Source organism: Ambystoma mexicanum, chromosome 10, assembly GCF_040938575.1.
Source record: "Ambystoma mexicanum isolate Mex_15411 chromosome 10, UKY_AmexF1_1, whole genome shotgun sequence".
In the NCBI taxonomy this organism is placed as follows: Eukaryota; Metazoa; Chordata; class Amphibia; order Caudata; family Ambystomatidae; genus Ambystoma; species Ambystoma mexicanum.
In genome coordinates this window covers 1408681291-1408706421 of record NC_090932.1, presented here as the reverse complement: position 1 = coordinate 1408706421, position 25131 = coordinate 1408681291, and the positions used below count along the sequence as shown (strand labels likewise).

At 45.5% G+C, this 25131-nt stretch overlaps 1 protein-coding gene across 2 annotated transcripts in view; it reads left to right on the top strand.

The window, feature by feature from the left end:
* The window catches only part of USP30 (ubiquitin specific peptidase 30), a 1160327-nt gene that overhangs the window by 36543 nt on the left and 1098653 nt on the right, over positions 1-25131 (top strand). The gene's annotated exons all lie outside the window — the stretch shown is intronic.

Genomic DNA, 25131 nt, shown 5'->3' with positions numbered 1-25131 from the left:
TGCTGGGATTAGAACCTGCGTCGGCAGGCTCTACATGGATGTCAAAGTGAGCGCTCTACTCGCTGTTCTATCCGACTGACTAAAACAGACCAATTGCTTGAGCCATACCATGCAGCATGCAAGTCTCGCATGTAGTTCAAGAAGTTGGCAGTACACATTATGCATGCAGCTGCATACAATGATTATGTTGTATATGGTGCAGCTGCTCCAGAAAACACAGTCATTTCTGAACTTTGAAAAAGCAGTTATAAAATCCCTGACCATTGTCTATGGAACAACTCCCTACTTTGCAGAAGTAGAAGATATAGCCAGATTGAAAGGATGATCCTTAGCTGATTATGTTCCTGCCACACCCATGAAGACACAACCATACAGAAAATGTAAGGTGTGTACAAAACAAGGAAGGAGGAGGGATACTCGGGTGTACTGTCCCCAATGCCCTTCCATGCCAGCCTTCTGCCTACAGCCTTGTTTTCTTTTGTATCATACAAAGGAAAGGTAGTAGGAGATTGAGTGAGTGATTTCCTGAAATAGCCATCATTCATAGAAAGGGACCCATAGGATCTCATTTTGTGCATGCCTTAGAAAGAAATGCCACTCCACTACCTCCACTGGAGTACGTCCTTCCTCAAGAAGAAAACACCATTCTGACTCACTTCATTTTGGCGTGACTTGGCAAACAATGCTAGTCCCGCTCCCTCCACCTGAGGCTTTCCTTGGAAAGGAATGCCACTCCAGCAACTTCCACTTAAGGCGTGCCTTAAAAAGAAACATCAGTCCAACTCCCTCTGCTCGAGGTGTGCCTTGGAAAGGAACGTGATTCCGGCTCCTTCCTCTTGAGGCATGCCTTAGAAAGAAACATCAGTCCAGCTTCCTCCACTCGAGGCGTGCCTTGGGCAGAAAGGAAACACGATTCCAGTTCCCTCCAATTGAGGCATGCCTTAGAAAGGAATGTCACTCCAGTTGCCTCCACTCGAGGCATGCCTTGGACAAGGAGCGAACACCATTATGGTTCACTCCTCTTTGGCGTGCCTTGGCCAGCAATGCTAGTCCAGATCTTTACACTCGAGGCGTGCCTTGGAAGGGAACACTGTTCCGGCTCCCTCCTCTCAAGGCGTGCCATGGCAAGCAATGGTAGTCCAGCTCCATCCACTTGAGTCGTGCCTTAGAAAGAAACACCAGTCCAGCTCCATCCACTGGAGGCGTGACTTGGACAAGACGAGAACACCATTCTGGTTCCCTCCACTCAAGGCGTGTCTTTCAAAATGTGTAAAGGCCAGTTTGGCTCCCTCCCTTGAGGGGTAAGTGAAATGAAAATCGGAACTGGACACCATCTATATGGCAGCGGTGTCTTGTATAACACGTAACACCCTGCCATTATTTTTATTTTGCTAAAGTAATGTTCATGGTTTGTATGACTGTAATGTCTTCTTTTAGAATGACTAAGATGTGATTGGTGTGTCATCGAGGTAAAGCTGAGCTGTCCATGCAGATGTGATTGCTGTGAATGCACTTTGCCATCAGTGGACAAATGATTAGCATGTTAGTGGATGTGTATTTATTGTGCGTATATTTGCAGATATGGATGGTGCAACAGGACTGCTAAATGCAGGCACACTTGATATGCAAGTACATGAAGTTGGCGTGAAAGACATCACCTGGAGACAAGGTTGCCATGTGAGCGGATGTCCACTTCCTATAAGTGTGCAGATACAGTTGCTGTGGAGCCTGTTATTTGGTAGTGGTGTGACTGCTGAAATGAATGCTTAGTGACTGCAGACACAAAAGGTGTATGAATGGCTAGTAAAGCGGTTGGTGCCTTGACACGGCTTTACTGCTCACAAGAAACGTTTTTCTCTTGTGCTAAGCCAACCATGTATGTCCTGCTGCACTATGCACTGCATGTATGAGGAGAGTGAGCAAAGGTGCTTGTGAAAGGGCTTGAAGAGAAAAAACAGGACAGCAGTGGGTACTGTACAGTGATTCTCGTATTCCCAGAGCACTTGGCATACAGATTTACCAGTTTTTTCGCCCAAGTGAAGACACCCACGCATGTGAGGTCTGGCTTTCGTTGGGACATATGTGTAAACCAGGAAGGTATGACAAGTGTTGTTGGCAGCGTGTTTCAGTCGTTTCCTGGTGGCAAATGAGTGAAAATTGTGGACTTACCCCTACATTTTGGAATTTGCTGGTCTTTGTGGGTAATAAATTCTAGGGCGATTCTCGAAAGTCAGACCTCTTGATTTGAACGGATGTCTTCATTTCAGAAATGCATGGGGTTCCCCATTTTTCCTTGTTGGTTGTGACACCCCAAGCCCAAATATTTGGGTTGTCCACAAAGCCAAATCCAGTCTTCCACAGGATGTTTGATGTACCAGTGGTTTAGCCTTTTCCCTTTGCACCCAGGTAGGTGCACCCACAAATGTGAAGAACTGTTTTTAACGGGACACCGGTGGGAATGTTGGAAGGTAGGACATGTGGTGTTGCCGGCGTGTTTCAGTGGTGTCCTGGTGGGAAATGTCTGAAAATTGTGTTTGTTTCCCTAAATGTTGGACTTTGCTGGGTCTTGTGGGTAATAAATTATAGAGCGATTTACAAAAGTCAGACCATGGATGTCTTATTTTCAGAAATGCATGGGGTTCCCTGTTTTCCTTAGTGGCTGCAACACCCCAGGGCAAAATCTGTGGGTTGTCCACAAGACCAATATCCTAAAAATGTCCTCTTCCCAGACCCTTTGGTATATCAGTGGTTTAGCCTTTTTCCTTTGCGCCTAGGTAAGTGAACCCACACATGTGGGATAGCGTTTTTTCGGGAAACCTTTGGGAACGTGGGAAGGTAGGACATGTGTTGTGACCAGCGTGTTGGTCATTTCCTGGTGGCAAATGTCTGAACATTTTGCATTTTTTCCCTGTTTTGACTTTGTCTGGCCTTGTGGGAAACGAATGTTGTTGGCAGCGTGTTTCAGTCATTTCCTGGTGGCAAATGAGTGAAAATTGTGGACTTTCCCCTACATTTTTCACGCAAGTCAGACCTCTTTGGATTCCCACGGGTGTCTTCCTTTCAGAAATGGATGAGGTTCCCCATTTTCCTTGGTGCCTGCTACACCCTTAGCCCAAATCTGTGGGTTGTCCACAAAGCCAAATCCAGTCTTGCCTAGGGCGTTTGATGGAACAGTGGTTTAGCCTTTTCCCTTTCCACCCAGGTAAGTGCACCCACACATGTGAGGAACCATTTACTTTGGGACACCTGTGGGAATGTGGGAAGGTAGGACATTCGTTGTTTTCTCTTGGTTTTGATAACGTTTTCATACATTTGCTACTGCACTTTGTTACACAACCCTTTCATTTTCCAAATGTACCCTACATTTAGTCGCAGCTTTAGGCACTGTACGCTTTTGTAAACTGCACAAGTCACCTATCCTTCAAAAGGTCTGCCTGTGCGCTTTCAAAAAATGTATGCTTGCCATTCCTTACGACATTTGTTTTCCTTATTTTCAAATGCTAATAACGTCTGTTTAGGCCGTCAGCATAACACTCATGTGTACCATGGCTCTGTTTTTGGATTGTGGTATTGCTTTTTTGTGAAACATTACAAGAAATGTGTGATTTCCTAACTAGAAGAATCGAGGAAATGTAGCGGTGCATTGCTTTTCCCAATATTCACAGAAGCCATTACCTTACAGGTCCAAGCATGTCTAGCACATACCTTTTTTTGTCATTTTTCAATTCTTTTCCCAAACTATGGGAATTTTACCTACTTAGTTGTTGCCAGATCTGCGCAAATGACCCCTTCCTAAACTTGGAATTTTGTCTACTTTTCTGAAATGTATGCCTTTCTGTCCCATTCCCATTCAGCTTTCCTACTCTCCTCTTACATCCTGTCTAAGCATGTCGTATTGAGAAAAAAAGGGAAAAATCACCTACCTCTCACAAAACTGATGTTAACCTTATAAAAATATGTTTTTTTTGTTTCCACTCAACTTGTTGTTGAAAGCCTGTACAATGGAGAATTCAGAACAGCAAACCATTTGTTCCTAGCTCTTACAAGGAATAAAACACAGGCTTCTTTGTACATCATTTTATTGGCATTTTCAGGTATAACACATCTGCTTTCTTTTTTGTTATTATCTCTCACCCCCATACAGCAACCTAGAATTCCGTGGTGGCGTTATGACCGCTTATATGTGGGAAGAAAAGGGGCCAAATTTGGCCAAGATATCTCATGTAACAAAAATGTTACCAGGGAATGAATGGCAACATACCAAAATCTCCAAAAAAGGGCTCAAAACTGGGAGGCAAAACCCTCAGAAGTTAAGGGGTTAAAGACGTTTACCAAACTACCTCAATCTCTGATTGGATTGTGTGAATGAAGATGTTTGACACAACTTAGCACTTTGAATTTGCAAAGCTTGTCATTTTGAATAGCACTGGTTTTGCATGTGAACAGTTTTCTGTGCATATGTACTTTTGTTAATATGTTCTATTATGGCTTGCGCGCATTAAATAAGGTTGAGATACTGATTAAAATAAAGAGAAATAAATTAAACATGGGAACACATTTAAAATACTGCTTTAATTTTTTTTAAAGTTATTTTTCTAGTTTACAAATGTATTTATTAAATGTTCATAATCAGCTTCAGAGGAGTGCTTGATGAGCTTCTTCAGTAGTCAGCCGGATACTAAGATACTAAATATGTTATTCATTGCACCCTTTTCAGGAATGCACATGTGACCTTTGAACCTGTCCTGATATCACAGCGGGGCAGCTGCTGGGGACAATAGAAGACCTCTACAGCACGTAAATGTGTGTGTCATGCCTTTTGACATGGAGCATTATGAAAGTGGAATCGATTAGCATATCTCACTTTCAGAAACAGAATTACCTGCATCATTTTATTATAAACCAAAATCAAAAAAGCTCCGGCTATCCTGCCCTCATCATATGGAATTCTATCGCACGCTCCCCACCCAAAAGTGTTTGAATACCGAGGACATGGCTAGCAGCCATGCAGTGAGGCTGCCTTTCCTTCGTGCTACTGCACGATCCTTACTAGCATTAGCTTAATATTGGCAGTTTTTGGCCATATATCAACCAACAGGGGTCAGATACCATACTGATCCATACTGCAGCGGTGCAGCTACCGATCTACGGCAGGTAGAGCGAAGGACTGAAAAGCAGGGGTCGTGGAATCCAAGATGGCAGCCGCTACCTCGCGGTGCACCGAGTGGGGACTTGCAGGGCTGGCGACATCAGCAGGGACCGGTCCCTTGACAACAGATAGACTTTGATGTGGCCAGCACTGGGGGCGCTGCAGAGACGGTGCAGCTTAGAGGATCGCAATGGGAGGTCCCCGTGTGGCACAGAACAGCAGAGACATTGGATGGTGCAAGAGCACCCGGTCCAAGGAAGGGGGTGCTCTCCACTCTGGCGGTCAAGCCAGGCACCACAGGCAGGGGTGTGCGCTCCCCTGCAGAGCTTGAATGGTGCTGAAGCCACATCTAGGTGTGTGCAGACCCACGCAAAGATGAGGCGTTCTGCCTGGCCACTGCTAGCTCCTTTTTGAAGGCTGTTGCGGCCAGGACGGGGCGGCACAGGCCCTGGAACACCAAGGATGAATGGTCCCCTGATGGCAACAGTTGCAGGATAAACTGGTCATTAATGAGTGCCCCCACCTTGCACTCCCTCCACCAGGTTTAGGGGTGCCTTCCTGTGGCGAGCGCTGTCACCCCTGATGTCATCGCCCTTGACTGGCTGGGCCTGGACACACTGGCATAAGCCGTGGCACTACAAGAGACTACCCGCTGAGTGGCCAAAGGTGTCCCACCACGAGACTTGATATGGAGATACCTCTTTGGTGTGCAAAGATGAAAGGAACTGGCACACTGGCTACCAGAGATTGAGCTGTGCCCACTGGCAGATACCATCCGTTGGGACTGTGCAGAGGGCCGGGTGTGGTGCAGTGTTAAAGCAGGCCCCGGGCGGTCTACCTGCCAGTTGAGAGATAAACGCTGCAGCGCATGTGTGTTTTTGGTGGTGGTGGGCTTGGGGTGGACTTACTTTGGAGGACGTGGTGCCACTTCAGTGGTATATGCGTTGCCTCACAGATTGAGAGTGCACGGCTCATCTTTAAATTATCCGCACACATACTATTGCTGCTGCACGGCCTGGATTTGCTCACTCTTAGTCAGCACTCACATTTTGGCCACAAATGCCTGATAAGCACAATAGAGGCAAGGCCAAGCACACAGTTATGGCTGCTTTTGTGTGAAAGGAGGGTTCACGCCTGACACAGCCGCTTGCAGCCGTCGAGGAGAGATCTGCCTCACCATCTTTGAGCCAGCAGATAGAAAGTAACATTCTGGCACAAGTTCATCATTGAAGACATCTCTGGAGCAGAATATCGATGCAGACATTGTGGATGTTGGACTGTTAAGGCAAGATGTATGTGCACTGTCGAATTGAATAGGTATCGCAGAAACACAAGTGAGGGCAAACACAACCAACATCACTAATACCCAATATCAGGTGACTGAGTTCATCGACCAAGTCCGAGTGGTAGAACACCGGATTGAGGACTCTGAAGGAAGAGCTGGGGGGAATAACATCAGGATCCTCGGTCTACCTGAAGGAGAGGAGGGGAACAAACCAACATCCTACATTGAGAACCTACTCTTGCAAGAAATAGGACCCGGCCCGCTAACGCAGGGTTTCACAGTGGAGAGGGCGCATAGATCGTTGGCCAGGAGACCTCTGCCTGGTGTCCCCCCCAAGACCTCTGATTGCACCGAGAGAAAAGGAACAGAACTGCACTGAGAACCTTATATAGAGACTACAGTAATGTTACCTCGCAGGACATCTGCAGCTTGTAGTCAGATAGCTAGCGGACGACATTTCGTTTGACATGAAACTTCTGCAGCTGTCGATTAAGCAATATTTCCAGAGGGAAGTGCTGTAGGTTAAAGAAGCCTGACTCCCGCATCAGCCCTGGCTTCTCGAGTTAGGCAGGAATCTATTGCATAGAGCGTGGAAAAATATGGCAACCTTGGACCCCTATTCCCTGAATATCTCATTGATGGGGCTGATTAAGAACAGCTTGGACTCTGTCAAACAGATCAGGGGGCACTGGGAAAGCAACGGGATAGGAAAATTGGCGGATTTACTGCTGGAAAGGAAATTAATGGACTTTGTTACACTGACACAAACTCTGGCATACATAAGGGTCAATTCCCGATGTATTTGGACCTAGTGAGGAATATAGTTTCAAGATGGCCAGATTTTATGGGAGGTAATGAAATTGACCAGATACTAGAGACCATCTATGATGTTGTAGAGGGAGGGGGGCAGGCATTTTCTAGAATATATCAATTGCTTTTGAATAAACTCAGTGAACCTGTTCAGGCTGTATGTTCGAAATGGGAGGAAGACCTGGGTAAGACACTCACAGACTACTATATACTAAAAAAGTCTTCAGGATCTCCAGATTTAAACTCATCCAACTGTATATTACACATAGAGCCTACCTGACCCCACACAGGATATCATTGTTCTGCAGATCAGGGAAACTGAATTGTCCCAGATGTGCACATAACATTGCTGATTTTCTACACATGTTTTGGGCCTGTTGTTTAATGGACAGTTTGGGCAGGCGATAGCAGATACGATGGCCGGGGGGGGGATTCAGATGCACAGATGGCCCCTAGAAGCTTGTTTGTTGGGATTATACCTGAGGGGGGATGAATCACATGGCACATTTCACCAGGATGAAAGACTTCATTTGCGTGTTAGCTAAGCCGAGAATTTCAATGGCTTGGAAGCCGGCTGAGGGACCTAGAATTGAAGCTTGGTGGGCTGACTTGGCGCGCAAGCAGAATTCGCTGCACAGATGTAGCTGCTTGGGATGCACTAGTGCAGGCAATGTTCCCCCATCTGGCATGCGGCCACCGTTAGAGTGCCTGCTGCAGAAGTGTCATTGATATAGGGTGGAGTATGTCATGGATAGCGGAAGGCCTCTAGGAACTATAGGAGCTGCAGTGAGGTGCCCCCAGGCTATGTGGAATTGTAACCATCCATGTAATCGCATCTTGGATCCTGTTTGGTTGAGCTTTAGACTTTGGTACCTATGAACATTTGAAACAAGAAAAGTGGCAGAGAGAGGACCCTAAAGAGTGCAGCGCATGAATGGCAAGTTTGGGTGCTTGCTAATGGGCTGCGGCTGAGAGCGGTAGTGGGAACCTGCCAAATTACCCACAGAGTAAAAGATAAGGGAAGATTGGGTTTGCTCTCACACTGCGCACACAATATCAAATAAAAAGCACAATTTGCTGATTACATTGAGTGATTTTAATCACCACCGTTGCAGCCTGACACGTGTTTCGAGCTTCATGCTCTTCTACTGAGGCTTAATCTTGGTCAATCTGCAAATCTCGTGCAGGTATACGTTCTCCGTGCAACTGCAAGTTATTGGGAGCCCACGTATTACTTTTCATTTCTATTTAAGGTTCAATACCTGCATGAGATTTGCAGATTGACCAAGATTAAGCCTCAGTAGAAGAGCATGAAGCTCGAAACACGTGTCAGGCTGCAACGGTGTTGATTAAAATTACTCAATATAATCAGCAAATTGTGCTTTCTATTTGATATTGTGTGCGCAGTGTGAGACCTATGAACATTTGTCAGCATTACTCGCTTGATTAAGAGCTGATGTACTGGAGAATGATGTAGACACCTGTTGTTGTTTGTTCTTTATCTTTTTGTTTTGTATGGGGATAAAATTACAAAGGACGGTTGGGTCTGTACAGTATCCCAATATTGGGTTGGTCTGAGGAGGTTCATCTGTATTGGCAAAGTTTCAAGGACGTGGCCATGGATATTTGGTTATTTTTCTTCATTTTGGATGTAACAATAAGGATTCTGTTATGGCTTATCACGATGACTATGTGGATAGTGTCTGTGGTTACAGTTCTTTGTTTAACTTCCAACCTCATGATGTTGTGCATCAGGTAGGACTGAATGTATTAGTTGTGATGGGAATACTTGTGTGGGGAGGGAAGGTTGGGTGGGGATGAGTGGGTCAAGAAGCTACCGATAGGAAGATGCTTTTATCATGTTTTCTTTTAGCTTTGTACTCACTAGCTGATCCCTCTGGACTTTTTTGTGTTCTATTGTTTGAAATCCCAATAAAATGTCTTTTTAAAAAAAAGAAATGCTTGAGTACCGCCCTTTTGATGGACTTGCTCATCATCCAGGCAAAAGCACCTAATGAAGCAATCTAGATTGAAGTGCTGTGATTCACGTTTATGCCTGATGTCCATATTCAATTCCTAGAGGGATATGGCACAGCACAGCATCTTCAGAATGTATCTCTGCATGGCCATCAATTACCACAGGGGTCTGTGGTCAGTTTGGATAGTGAAATGAGAGCCAGCAACTTAGGGTTTCACACTTGCATGTCACACAAACTACTGCAAAAGCCTCTTTCGCAATGATGGTCCAGTTCACACCATTCCTTTAGTTAGTCAGCTGCTAATGTAGGCAACAAGTTGTTCAACCCGTTCTAAATTTTGATGTGCTAAAACTACTCCAATTCCAAATTTGCAGGTGTCTCTCCTGATAATGGATTCCTGTCCATAATCTGAGACCTTTAGAACTCTGCCAATCCATTGTTTACTTTCTGGAAAGTGATTTGTCAGATGGATGATAAATTATTCAAGGGACGGGCAATTGTCTAATAACTCTTGTTGAAAGATCTGTAATACACAGAAGGCCTAGTAAGGTTTTTACCTAAGTCTGAGGGGTAGTAATGTGCCAATCCTGAACCATTTGCACCTTTGCTTGGAGTGTTTCTCCTTAATGCCACCTACTAAGTAAGTCATTGTACCCTGCACTATCAGACAGTTTGAGGCTTTGATAGTTAAGCCAGCATTCTGCTTCAGATGGGAAAGTTGATCTTCCCAGGTGTGGCTAAAAACTTCAACTTCATCCAGATATACAATTCTGAAGTTCTCTAGGTCACTGAGAACCAGGTCTACCCACCGCCAATAAGTGGCAGGGGCATTTGTTCACGCAAAGAGCATCATTGTGAACAGATACTGGTCCTCTAGTGTGGAACATGCAGACCTCTCTTTTGCTCTGTCAGTCAAAGCAACCTGCTATAACCCAGCCTTGAGGTCAAGGTTATGAATGTATTTGGCAGTGCCTAACTTGTCAAAACAAGGTGTGTGGTGTGCATTTGCCTTGATCATAGAAATGAACCCCTGTAGTCCCAAAGGTGGACTTCACTTTTCTTATTGTCCTTTTTATTAAACAGCACCACTGCACCACATTTCTAGCTCATGGATTATGAGATGGCTCAGTAGCCGTGATGTCCAACATCTTGGAAACTATCTCCTTGAGTCTGCACCTCGCCTGGCCATATATCTGGTGAATTCTGCTCTTCACCAGCTTACTGTCTCCTGTGTCTATGTCATGGCTACACTAGTCTGTGCCATCGGGAGTCAGTGAGAATAGACATGCACACTGGCCCAGTAGCCCATGGCAGTCTTGCAATTGCTGTTCTATCAGGTCAGATGAGATTTACATCCCCTCTATTGACCCTTCTGTGGCCTCTGTGTACAGTAAGTCTGGAAGGGCATCAGTCTCCTCTTCAGACTCACCATCAACCAACAAAGCCAACACCAAGTTATCTGTACTGTAATGAGGTTTGAAATGGTTTACATGGAAGACCCTGTGCCTCTGCCTATGGGCCTTTGGATCAATGAGGTATTTTTCTTTTCCAGACCCACGTAGGGTACCATACTCTTATCTTGAAATGCACTAGGTTTCACAGGATCCATAATCTATACACTCTGTCCTGCAGTATATTTTGTCACAGTGGCTTTCTCGTCCTGCAAGTGTTTCATCAACTCCTGGTTAGCTTTCAGATTCTTTGTAGACCGTTGAATGAACTTGGCCAGGTACATAATCCACTACATCATGGGGGGAAAGACTTTGGGGATTGCCTTAATATCTTTCACACATCAGGCATTGAGGACTCTTAAAAGAATAGAGCCAAACAAATCTCAAAGGGGCAAAACCATACTCTGTTCTGTCGAAGCTCTCTGTAGGTGAAAAGCAGTCATAGCAGGAGAATATGCCACTTCCTCCCCAGGAGTTCTAGAAGAACAGCTATAATTCCTTTCAGGGTCTTCTTAAATCTCACAAGCACATTGGTTTGGAAGTGGAAAGCTGCAAAGAACAAGTCACTCCACCCTGCTCCCACAACACCTTTATACGCAGATATGTAGTTGGAGTCCCTGTCAGAAATGACTTCTTTGAGGAACTCCACATGAGAGAATATCACACCACAGGTGCATTAATATTCCTCAAGGGGTTTCGGGTACCGGTGTGGCATGGTCTACCAATTTCCAATATGTAGCGGTTCGCTGAGGTGGTTTATTCAAAGGATCCATAATACCCATCCCTATTCCTTTGAAAGCCCCCCCAACCACTGGCAAAGGGCCTTTTGCCAACCTGCCCTACTTATCGGATGCTTCAACTCTACTCTCTCCTTCTCTTCCCACAATCTGCTGGTTGCCTCCATGAGCATCAGTCTGGCTTTAGGGCTTCGGGAAGCACGGACCCTGCTTTTCTGAACACCCATGAAGACCTGCTCTCAAACCTTGACTCTAACTCTCCTCATTCTAGTTGACCTCTCCTCTGCTTTTGATACAGTAAAAACCACAAAACCCTGATCACCCATCACTGTGATACCGTGGCCATCACAGATCAGGCTCTGGTGTGGCTTGCGTCCTTTCTCTCTGACCGTCTTTGCCAGGTAGAACTGGGGTCTTTTCTCTCCACTATCACTCTCTCTACTTGTGGTGTCCCCCTGGGATCTAGTCTATCGCCCTGGTTTTTCAATGTCTATATGGTCCTGTTGGCCCACAAGATCTCTGCCTTCACCTCCAACTTTCAGTGTTATGCGGATGACACACAGCTCTCTTTCAGGCTACCCTCTGCCTTCCTCCTCTTTGCTCATTCCTGACTGTCCACAATTCAGTCCTGTTGTGCTGCAAATGATCTCTGCCTCAGTGCCAGCAAGACAGATCGTCCTCATTGGGAGCCCTGCTCCCACTTTCCCACTCTCACTCTGGCCGGCCTCCCTTGGCCTTGCGCCCCCACCCACCAGTGAGACAGAAAATCTGGGGGTCATCTTCGACTCTACACTCTCCTCTTATCACATCTCGGAAATGTCCAAAAAGTCTCACTACCAGCTGCACCCTCCACAGAGGTATTCTGCCTTTCCTCACCTTCCCCCAGAGGCCCACTGTCTCCAGAGCCCTGGTTCTCTCCAGACTGGACTACTGCAACAGTCTCTTTCTCAATATTCCTACATCTACTCACCAACCTCTTCTACTTAACCCCAACAGAACCGCAAGACTTATCCTTGGCCTCAAGCCCAGGGACTGCATCTCTCCGGTGCTGAAATCACTCCACTGGCTCCCTGTGGCAAGGATCAAGTTCAGGTCTCTCTGCATAGTCCACAAGGCTTTCTGGGGCCAGAGCCCTTACTATCTACAACACTCTCTTCCCAAATACTCTCCGTCTAGAGGCCTCCGTTCAGCCTCCTCCAACTCTCTGTGTGTGAGCCGTTTCTCCAAACAGAGATTTGGGAGTAGATCTTTATCCTCTGCAGGTGCCTCCCTCTGGGACAGCCTACCTACCTCTCTCCATCTTGAGCCGGACCTCCTTAAGTTCCAGAAGCTCCTCAAGGCCTACCTCTCTCTTCCTCTTTCTCTCTCCATCTCCCCAGCTAACCTCCTTTCTCTTCACTTATTTCCCTCGTTCCTTCTCTTCCCCAACCTGCACAGCTAGCTGACTGGTCGCCTGGTCCGCCTCTAGAGCCCCACAGGTTCCAGGCTCCCCCGCCAGTCCTGCACTTCACTCTAAGCCTCTGCACTCTGATTTGCATTACTACATTATGCTCCATGAGAGGGGCAACCACTCTGCACTTAACCCAGGCCCCTGCTGTAATGGGCACACTTTCCCCTTCTTCACACCTCCTGTTTTGCGCACTTGCAGAACCTTGACTGTCAATGTTCTAGTTCTTGCAAGTCTGTCTGCCCGGTCCTCCCTCCGTCTCCCCTCCCTAGCTTGGTCGTTCTTGAAATTCTCATGCATAGGCGCATTGGGATGACCAACTACCAAGCAGTTTGAAATGTCAGGTCAGTACTGTAGTTTATTGATCTGCATGCTACTCCTCTTTTACCCCCCTTTCTCCTTTTTTGTCAAGCACTTATTAGTAGATCTGCCTCTGGCCTAGTATGCTAGCTATTGTTGTTAGATCATTTGGAATCTTCAAGGCCTAAGAATGACAACTGTATTCCCTTGTTCCCTTACTGCCTTGAAGTGCTTTGAAGCACTTCACTTGTGTATAAGCGCTTTACAAATAAACAATTTCAATTATGACATGATTGCACAAATTCCTTGATTTCTACGCCCATCTGAGTCCAATGGAAATGGGCAGACAGCCTGTCAGCTGTCTTGATCATTTCTAAGAGACAGAAGACAATCACCTCCTAGGTCTTCGGCAGTCCGGTTTCCGGCCAACCATGGCATGGAAACAGCTCTGCTTGACCTAAAAAATCAAATGGATGACCTAAGAGACGTGGGCACACCTGCGCTGCTCCTACTCCTCGACCTCTCCGCTGCCTTTGACTTGGTGGACCACAAGACCCTCTGCCATCACCTCTCCACCGCAGCCAACTTCTCCCGAGGGCCTGTGCTTGGATAACCTCCTTCCTGCAGGATAGAGTCATGAAGGTTTTCTCAGAATCCTCATGCGTTAACCCCAGCTCCATCAAGTGTGGGGTCCCACAGGGATCGGGTATAGCTCCCACACTCTATAATGTATTCACTAGGCCCCTATTCAAAATTCTTGACGCACTGGGCATCTCATACACTAATTATGCTGATGACACCCAGGCGCTGATCCCCCTCTCTGGTGACTATATATCTGACCTCAAAACCCTCAATGCCATTTACTCCACAATCCAATCATGGATTGCCAAAAACTGGCTTTGCCTCAACAGCGAGAAAACAGAACTCCTGTTGATTGGGGCCCCCTCCACCTTGAGGAAACTAGACAAACAATACCAATTTTTCACAGTAGATAACATCCCTATCGCTGTTTCCAAAGTCATCAAGACGCTGGTTCAATGTACTCATCAAGGTAAGTTGAACCTGGCCTATCCATAAATAGACAGGTCAACACAATTGCCTCCTCTGCAGCGTACCATTCTAAACTCCTCAATGCAGCCAGACCTTACCTTTCCCAACCAAACTTCCTCAACATAGCTCGGGCAATAATTGGGTCGAGGTTGGACTACTGCAATGCCCTCTTGGTAGGCACCTCCCGAAAAAAACCTGGCCAAATTACAACTAGCTCAGAATAATGTCCTCAGGGCCGCAACAGGCATCTCAAGACGTGACCACATCTCTGAGGTCAGGAGGAAGGTCCACTGGCTCCCCGTCAAGGAGAGAATTACATTCAAAACACTCGCCCTGGCGCACAAGTGCCTGCACGGTCGTGCTCCACCTTACCAAGCTCAAAGGATCAGCCTGCACACTCCCATTAGGCCCACCAGAGCGGCCTATACCAACAGAATCCTTGTACCTTCTACCCGCAGAGTGAAAGCGGGCGGTACAAGCTTCCCTAACATGGCAGCCATGCTATGGAACTCCCTTCCCCCTTCCATCAGGGGGATTGACTCCCATGCAACCTTCAGGAAGGCCATCAAAACTAGACTCTTTGTCTAACAACCCATGTTATGTATACTGTAACATGATTTTGACAATGTACTGCTTTTTTGCCTAACTGTTTTGAAACTGTCATGAAAATGTCCATTGTTAACCGTAACTAGTTTCTGTTTTCAAGTCTCTGCTGGTTCCGCATTCTTGTAACCCTGAATCATGCCTCCCTAAGCCTTCTCATAGCGCCTCAATGCCTAAGGGCTGCAGTGCGCTTTACAAATGCAAATAAATAAAATAAATAGACCTTCCAAACGAATGTCATGAGCCAAGTTCAGCAGCAATCCCCTGTGGCATTGGAGAACAAACAATCCCTGGTCGCCCTGACTCAGTCTTCGGTTCACTGTACAAGCAAACCATACTCCAAGTAAACCTTGAACAACCATGGGGCTATGCCCCGAGCAGGTTCCTCTGCCTACATACACAGACCTTCTAGAGTGGGGCAGTCAAGCAGATGACAACTCACTCAGTTCTGGTAGGTCCATGAAGTTTGAAGCTATCTGGTACTCCATCTCAGGTTCCTTTTCTATGCCAGAAATTAACCTTAAGATCATTGAATTGAGGAAATACTCCAGGACTCTGTGCCATTTGGTATTACTATATTTTAATCATTACTCAGTACAGACGCTGCCCTTTTCTCAATAACACATGTTTTGGCTTGGCTGAGCCTTTCTCAAATCAGGGCTATATCTATAGACATTTGTTCAACCATATTTTCAAAAAACAGTTAACCCCAAGAAAACCAGATTCATTGTAAAAATAAACATAATGTTACAGACAAACAGCCATAATTCCAAGGTTCCCCAAACAAAACACCAAAATGATATTACAATCAGAGACAGAGATTGCGGGTTGGTAATGGATAGGATTGCAAGGGTAGGGAGAAAGAAGAAATACCGGAACCCAGAGAAATTATTCAAAAAGAGAAAAAGAGAAATAATAATATCAAGTTGGAAAAGAAATGAATCAATTATAAGCACATGTTGCAATCTTGTCTGGTATTTCCAAACAATTCTAAACACCCCCCGAAGTAAGGGGTGGCTTACCAGATAAGCTTTAAATGTTGGTTCAAAACAGCGATTTTTGATAGGTCATTTATATGGATTTGTTCCCATGGTCCATGTCTCTGTAGAGAAATATATTACAATTGCCCACATTACATGTAATACATTCCAATACAAGTTCACTAGGATATTTCAAAGTGACTTTTAACATTTCAATTTCTGCTCTCTCTCCTTGCCTGTATATCTAGTTCTGAGAGCGCAGAAATTGAGTCACCTTAGTGCTGAGAGTTCCATTCAGTATCAGATGTCTCACAATGTATCTCGAGAGTTAATCTTACGTATTTGTTTGGTTATCCCTTATATTATTCACATGTGTTGTGATTACCTATATACTGATTGGCATTGCCATAGAATCATCCTATATATATATATATATATATATATATATATATATTACATGCCGTGTAGTTATGGTTAAGTTGCTGTTTCCATAGGAAGAACACTTTTTGGGCGGCTTATAACTTCGCTCCCCCTCGACCAATCCTCACCAAACTTTGCAAAAAAAAGTATGTGGGCAACTCTGAATTTTTATTAGAGATGTTTGGTCCAGGGGGGCAAAAGTTATAGGGGGGGGGTCCCAAAACGTATTTTTTTCCCATAGACTGAATGGGGGAAAAACTTTGTGCACGGCTACAGTTCAAACCGCTGGACGGATTTTCACGAAATATGCGGCAGGTACAGGGGCTTGGTCCAGAATGCGTGCTTTTGTAAATTTGTTGACCTGCCGTGCAATACTTTTCTTTCAAATTATCAAAAAGTAGGTCTGAAAAAACTTGTGATATCCATGTCCGGATCCATGGCCGACATTTTGGATCTGCCGAAAGCGGAGCAAGAACCAGCGTGCATATGCTCTATTTATAAAACTGTTTTGCTGTGTCACAGAACGTTGGGAAAGGTTCAGACAGTAAGACATGGGTGATCAATGCTTTTGTTCTGGGGGTCGGTCTTCATGAGGTACTTTCCAGCTTGTACGCACAGAAAATGAGGGGTGTAATAACCATAGCATTTCAGTCCATGCAGTGGACAGGAAACTTCTAACTGTTGAAAACACACGCGTAGTGGTAGCCAACATTGAAATTGACAACATGCCGTGATTGCATTACTTTTCCCGATGCCTATTATTATATTGATTAGTGCGCCGCCATGGTTGTCACATGCAACAGTGGTTGTGGCCAGGGTCTAGAGTCTTGGATGCATGGCCGTCTGCCGAAGGCCTTACTTCCAAGACTGTAGGCCCTGGCCACAACCACTGCAGCATGTCACACCCATGGATACACCCATAGTATTGCATTTCGATTGGCAAGTTGTGGTGAGTGCGTGCAGTCTTGGGTGCATGGCCTGAGGCCATGCACCCAAGAAAAAAGTTATAAGTGCTAGACGTGGAAGCCACTGCACACCCATCCCATGTAAGATCTATGGACATACAGCTAGGAGTGAAGCCTCTGGCCAGAAGCACTGAAGGATACCACACCTATAGAAAACCCCCCACTCCCACACATCACTGAGGTGGTTGTGGAGAGACCCTGCACTCTTGGGTGCATGGCCGAAGGCTATACAGAACACAGCTATAATCTCTTCATGGTGTATTTCCTATGCCCACCTTGTACGCACAGGAAATGAAGGGTCCAATAAGGGCAGTATTTCAGTCCATGCAGTGGACAGGAAACTTCTAACTGTTGAAAGCACATGGGTAGTGGTAGGCAACATTGAAATTGACAACATGCCGTGATTGCATTACTTTTCCCCGATGGCTATTATTATTATAATCATTAGTACGCCGCCATGGGTGTCACATGCTTCAGTGGTTGTGGCCAGGGCCTAGAGTCTTGGATGCATGGCCGTCGGCCAAAGGCTGAAGGCCTTACTTCCAAGACTGTAGGCTCTGGTCACAACCACCGCAGCATGTCACACCCATGGATACACTCGTAGTATTGCGTTTTGATTGGAAAGTTGTGGAGAGTGCGTGCAGTCTTGGGTGCATGGCCAAAGGCCATGCACCTAAGAACAAAGTTATAAGTACATCCACCGAAGAACAAAGTTATAAGTAGTAGACGTGGAAGCCACTGCACACCCATCGCATGTAAGATCTATGGACATACAGCTAAGAGTGAAGCCTCTGGCTAGAAGCACTGAAGGATACCACACCTATAGAAAAATTCCCACTACCACACATCACTGAGGTGGTTGTGGGGAGACTCTGTAGTGTTGGGTGCATGGCCACAGGCCATGCGCCCAATAACACACTTAAACCTTCTTCATGATGTATTTTCTATGGCTTTCTTGTACGCACAGAAAATGAGGGGTCCAATAAGGGCAGTATTTCAGTCCGTGCAGTGCACGGGGAACTTGTAACAGTTCTAAGGACACGTGTGGTGTTAGGGACCATTGAAATTGACACCATGCCGTAATTGCAATACTTTTTCCTATGGTTATTGTATTCATCAGTATGCCGCCATGGGTGGCACATGCTACGGTGGTTGAGGCCAGGGCCTAGAGTCTTGGATGCATGGCCGTCGGCCGAAGGCCAAAGGCCTTACTTCCAAAACTCTAGGCCCTGGCCACCAATACTTCAGCATGTCACACCCATGGATACCCCCTTACTAATGCATATCGATTGCCTAGTTGTGGGGAGTGTGTGCACTCTTGGGTGCAAGGCTGAAGGCCATGCCCCCAACAACAAAGCTATAACCTCTTCACTTACAAGTCCACATGGGTTTCATGTAGTGCGGTGGTTGTGGACAAGATGTGTACTTTTGGGTGCATGGTTGCAGGCTGTATGGCACACACCCAAGCATGCACCCAACAGGAAACTTGTAAGCACTGCAGTTATAAGACACTTCACAACCCTATATTGAAATGTATGGCCATACACCTACAATTTTAGGCCCTGCGCACAAACAGTGCAGCATTTCAGAGCAACAGAGACACCCCTAGTATTGAACATCAGTCAGGTGGCTGTGGGAGAGTCTGCAGTCATGAGTGCATGGGCGCAGGCCATGCACCAAACAGCACAGTTATATGTAGTGTACTTACAAGGCACAATAGGTACGATATGGTGTGGTAGTGCATCACTCTGGCGGATGTGGGGAGGGGCTGCAATCATGGGTGCATGGCCAAAGGCCATGCCCCCTAAAGTACATTTGTTTGTAGTGTACTTATATGCCACAATGGATGTCATATGGTGTGGTAGTAGTGGCCAGGATGCAGAGTATTTGAACAAAGTAATAAGCACTGCAGTTGGAAGTAACTATGCATTTTAAATACTATATACCCATACATTCATAATGCTATGGCCTCAAACTCACCTCTGTAGCCTGTGGCTACAAACTACTGCATCATATCACAGCTATTGGTACACTTGTACTATGCAACATCATTAAGATGGTTGTGGGGAGGGTGTAGCGTTTTGGGAGCATGGTCAAAGGTCATGCTCCCAAAACCAAGTTTGTACATAGTTGTCAGGAAAAAGGGCTGGTGCAAGAAAGGAGTGTGCAAAAGGCGGTAGAGGTCTGTGGAATTCACGAATTCAACTCTAACTACATTTCCCAGCATGCTTTGAGGAAAATTGTAGTTGCGGCCGTGCGGCTGTTGGCACAGCTGGTAAGGATTAACAAACGTTTATAAGGAGTAACGGAGCCACGGCAGGTGTGGCTTATTTTGTGTATCGAAGCAGGAGCAGGCGAAGCTACGACACAGGCAGCAGCATGTGAAAACTCTCTACGGGAACACGGACTACAGGCGGCTGCAGAATCCATTTTAGAAGCTGAAGACTGCTACGTCCGTGAAGACTTGCGGGTCTCCCGGACTTGAGTTAAGTACAGGGCGAGTGGCGGCGGGCAAAGATCACGCTCTTATGGGTGTTTTTTGCTGTGTGTGGAAAAGGCGCGCTTACCGCTCGGACATAAAGTAGTTTGTCCTTGTTTCTAGTACCCTGCCGCCTTGAAAATCCAGTGCTAGAAGTTTGTTCGCTCGTAAGGTTCATTGATCAATGCGGGTGGAACAGCCATTACTGCATTGTATAACAACAAATCACGTTCTAAAATCAAAAGGGGCATATGTTATTTGTTATTTATGTTGCTGCAAATACGTTTCATGTTATGTGTGCATATTCATTGTTTTCTGTAAGCCCACGGGCCATGTGTTTGTTGATTCATTGTGGGATTTTCTCCCAAGTATGACATGTGCAGATTATCATCTATGTTTTTGTGTTCATGAGGTCGTAGGGACAGGTCTAAGACTATGGTAGATGCACGTATTAAGGTGTTTCAAATCTCAGGTCTATATTCTGTGTATGGTATGCTGGATACAGGTGTAAAGTGTTCGGAGGAAAGTAGGTAGGGTTCTTTCCCGTTGCTTCCCTTGTCCTATCCAACATAGGTTTTCCTAACCCTCTTACCGGTGTTCCTAATTTCCCCCCACCCTATCCGCAACCTCTTCCTAACTCCTCTTCCCCCCATTGGCTGCCACGTGGTGTCCTGTTTATTCTATCAGGTGCCTGTGCCAACCACGGGTGGAGGGTCGACTTCATTCGGCTTCTGTGGTTCGGGAGAGAGTGTCGAATTCTCTTCCCTTGTACTGAGTATTATTGACAATAGTACAATGACAAGGCACAATGGTTCCGATATGCTGTTGTGTTTCTAGCCAGGACCCAGACTCTTGATTGCTTGCCCAAAGGCCATGCACCCAAGACTGTAGTAATAGGCAGTGGAGTTACAAGTGAATATGGGTGTGGTGTAATGCGCTTGTTGTGTGGACGCCCCAGTGTCTTGCCTGCATGGCTACAGACGATGATCCGAAAAGTAAATTTATAAGTAGCTAATTTACAAGGACCATGGTTTTGATATGAAGCGATGGTTGTGGCTAGGACCTATACTCCTTGCACCTTGGTCGTAAGGCGTACATGGTAGGTTACACACCGAAGATGCAAGGGCCAGCCTACAGGCACTGCAGCATATTAGTACCATAGATTAGACGTGTAGATTCGTATGTGTAGAAAATGACTGCCAATATACTTACTCCTTACTTTGTTCAGAATCCACATACAAGTTTTAAATGGTTATTGTACTGGGCAGAAGTATCCCTTTTTCCATTTCTGTGATAAAAGAAACAGGTATGTTAGTCTTTGCATTTTTTAAAAATGTACTACATTGCTTAATAGACAGTTTTGACCCTCATATTTAGTTTACAAACCAGTGTACTGTGCATTGCGCTCAGTTTATGTGTTTGCTTTTCTGATCCTTGGGTCTGGGGAAAAAGAAATCCTTGTCGGATTAAAAAAAACCTTCATTACTATGGTACCAACTACTTCCTTGTTTCCTTTGAGTGTTTCCTTCATCTTTCCGATTAATGTTATGTTTGTTGCCTTCCTGCTGATTTTTTACCAACAGTTTAGCGCCTGGGGACCAATTCTGTTGGTGACGGTGCGCGGTACAAATACCTTTAACATTTAACATTGAACATACCTGTAGGCGTATTCTAACTGTGCATTTGTTCCTGCAGCTTTGTGATATTCATTCATTTGTGTCGTCGTTATATCCTGTTTCCTTCATCTTTTCCATTAATGTTATGTTTGTTGCCTTTCTGCTGATTTTTTACAACAGTTAGATACCTGTAGGTGTATTCTACCTGTGCATTTGTTTCCAACGATCTGTGATATTCATTTCTTTGTGTCATTCTTACATCCTCTTGGGTAGTTAGATACCTGTTGGCGTATTCTAACTGTTTGCAGTCTTTCACATATTTTTTTTTAAAAAATCTTGAAGTACACATTATTTCGTAAATTTTGGCTTTAAGAACATTAAATACGCATTTGTAAGATTAGCTGGCAATCTCTTCTTTAAAGTAATGGTGCTATCATTACATTCGAACAATCCACAATTCTTTTTAATGTATGCAGTGTAGTGACCTGCAATGGTTGTAGCTCCTGCATGGTAGATTATACCTACTGTTGTAAAGATTTTCTTTCCAAGTGACACTTGACCGTGTGTGAATCACGTCAGTTTACAGTTGTTTTTGGTGCCATCTGCATTATAACGTAGAAGAATAAGTATTATGTAGGCACTATGTGATTGTATCAGTAAGGTGGATCGATTGTCTGAATTGCAAATAGTACATAATCTGCCATGGTTTTCATTTTGTACAAGTTGCTGAAATAGAATGCTCTCACAATTTGGTATGGAAACATACACAAATCGCTCATTTGGGATTTCTTCCTGTATCACTTTGCTACAGGGAGTGCATTTATGTTTCCACATGTACGAAATCTGGAAGATTTCATTTACAGGTATGCTTTTGTTTTCCAATACTAATAGTATGCGCATTAGAAATTCTTGTGGATCTTCTTCTGAGTTCATAGTGAATCTCACCATTCTAGCACAGTTGTCCAATTGTTGTCTTACTCCATGAACACTGTATGTGTTGACAGGATTGCTTGGTGTATTTCTATGCAGCACTACCATTTGCAAAAACAATTGGTCTGTACTGTGGAGGTAAATATTGTTAACAATTGGTGGCAATTGAAATAGAATATTCATTGCTACATTTGCATAGCAATTTACCCCACTTTCATATGCAAACATGAATGGTCCAGCAAGTTTTGTATCTGAGTGCATTTTTCGGAATTTCTGTTGCTTCTTTGCCGACATCCCTGGTTTACATTCCCTAGTAGGTTCTTCTATGTTTGCGGTAATTGATGAAACTTTAGCTTCTTTTCTTTTCTTTCCGGAATTTGCTGTTGGATTCTGTTGCATTTCTGTTTCATTTAGTTTTCTTTTACCACGTTTTACTTTATCTGGAACAGGGTATTGTTTCAGATGAGGGGTATACAGTGAACACAATCTATTGTATTCTAGAATGCAAGGAATATCAGCTTTGACTTTACTTGCATCAAAGTTCATTAGCAATAGACCGTCAAGTGTACGTAAGCGTGATAATGCTACGTAGCTCATGCCTTCCTTAAAGACTGTGTTTCCTATATCTATCAATGCTTTGTCTAGGGTAAGACCTTGGGATTTATGAATGGTAACTGCATATGCAAGAGTTAGAGAAAATTGCTCTCTACGTACATACATGTCTTTGAAGAGAAGGAATCGAGCAATTGAGCGCCCTATCCTTTTCACTCCTGAAAGTTTATCAAAGCGAATATTGACAAACTGAATGTTGCTATCACGTAGGTATGATTGAAAGCCAACAACTGTGCGCAGTGCTCCATTAACTAGCCCTTGCTCTAGGTCAAGGTTACGTTTAAGCATTACTCTACAATTTAAGGATAATTTCAATATTTTTTCCAACCCAGCTATGTTGGAGATTGAATTTTCTAAACTATTTAGTCTTGTGGCTTGCTCACACATGGGCACTGTCATACTGTCATGATCTCTGCTTCCAAAAGATCAGGACTTGCCCGACTCCCTTGGAAGCAGACCCATAACCCCGGTTCCGAGTGCCAGCCAGTCCCAATTGGGACCTTTTGGACCCTGTCCTGGCGCCAGTGGCACCAGGCTCATAAAGATGCCCAGTCCCAGCGCTGGAAGCGCCGGGCTCATAATGCTTGGGTGGACTTACCTGCAGCAGACCATGCTGCTTACTTACCTGCCAGTTGAACCCCTGATCCTCTTCTGTTTGGGACTACTTTTCCTGTTGGGTGGGGCAGGAGCCACTCCCTAGGTTCAGAACACTGGAACTCTTCTGGAAAGCAGGAACTCTTTTCTTACCTAGGCGTGGCTGTGGAAGGAGTTACCTAAGCACTACAGGAGGCTATTTAAACCACACCCGATGGATGAATCTTGCTTTGTGTTATTCTGCATTCTCTGCAGCAGAACGCTCATCGTGTCTTCTGCTTCTGATCCTGGGCCTAAGGGAACAAAGGCTTACCATCCTGGAATCCAGTCTTCAGCAGCACCTGTAAAGACAAAGAAAGAACAGGTTAGCACTACGGTCTTCAGTGGCAGCGCATCTCTTACCTGGTCCATCGGCTGTCACCAACGCCTCGCGCTGCATTCCGGCATCTGAAAGACAAAGGCTTACCTACTCTTCGCATGCTCCGGAGGTCTTCGCACTGCATTCCGGCATCTGAAAGACAAAAGCTTACCAGCTCTTCGCACGCTCCGGAGGCCTTCGGCGCTGCATCCCGCATCTGAAAGACAAAAGAAGGTGCATTTAAAGACATTGGGCAACTTTATTACTCACGTGCCATTACTCCTTCCCACGCCGAATCCAGTGGGTATTCCAGCACCCTTCAGCTTCTCTAAAGCTCCGAACTTGTACCTGCAAGATAAAAGGGACAGTTAGTGCGCATCGTGAAGCAGGCTACAAGCGCTTACTTACGTGCTTCCAGGCGCTTCTATTCCTCACGCGGGTTCGATCCTCAACTCTCATCAGCCCGCCATCCGCCATCGCCGGAACCCTGCAAAACAAGAGATATCATTACAAAAGACTTTTAAGACATTTGAAGTGCCCAGAACTTACCGTTCGTGCAGTTAACGACGGACAGCAGTCCTCTGAGGTCAAGAGGCCTGCACCCTTATCCAGTGAAGAAACTGGTTACGGCACCCTGCCCCGAGGCAGATGGAGAGCTCGGCGTTCACTTACCTAAGACATCTTACTCTTCGAGTCAGACATACAGTGCACAGAGGTCCAGCCCAAAGAGCCAACCGTGTGTTACACATCACCTTTGAAGATACGGCATTCACCCAGTCAAGACCGGCGCCTCTGCGGGAATCAGGTGAGCGTTACAGAGTACAAAGCCTACCGCAAAACTCCCACCCAGGCGCTATGGAAACCTCGGATACCGACCAGCTAGCCCAGTTACTTGGGGAACTAAGAGCAGAAGTGCATGCAGCCCGTCAGGAAACGAATGCTCTAAGAAGGGAACTGATTATTTCCAAGGAGCGAACAGACGATCTCGCTAGACAATTGCTACAGTCACAAGCCGGACAAACTCCGTTACCCGCATCAGGGGCAAATCTTCCTTCAACATCCTCTACGAACCCAGTGCAGATCAACCTACCTGGGAATGTACCTCTGGCTCCGCCCGAACGATTTTCTGGTGACCCAAAGAGGTTTGCAGTATTTATTAATCAGTGCCGGTTGCACTTCTTATGCCGGCCAGCAGCCTTTCCAACTGATCAAGCTAAGGTAGCTTTCGTGCTTTCGTACCTTAGTGGCAATGCGGCAGACTGGTCGATCCCTCTAGTTAATCAAGATGATCCGGTTCTCCATGATTTTCAAGCTTTTCAGCTCAGTATGGAAAAACTGTTTGCAAGATATCCACAGGGGCAGGCCT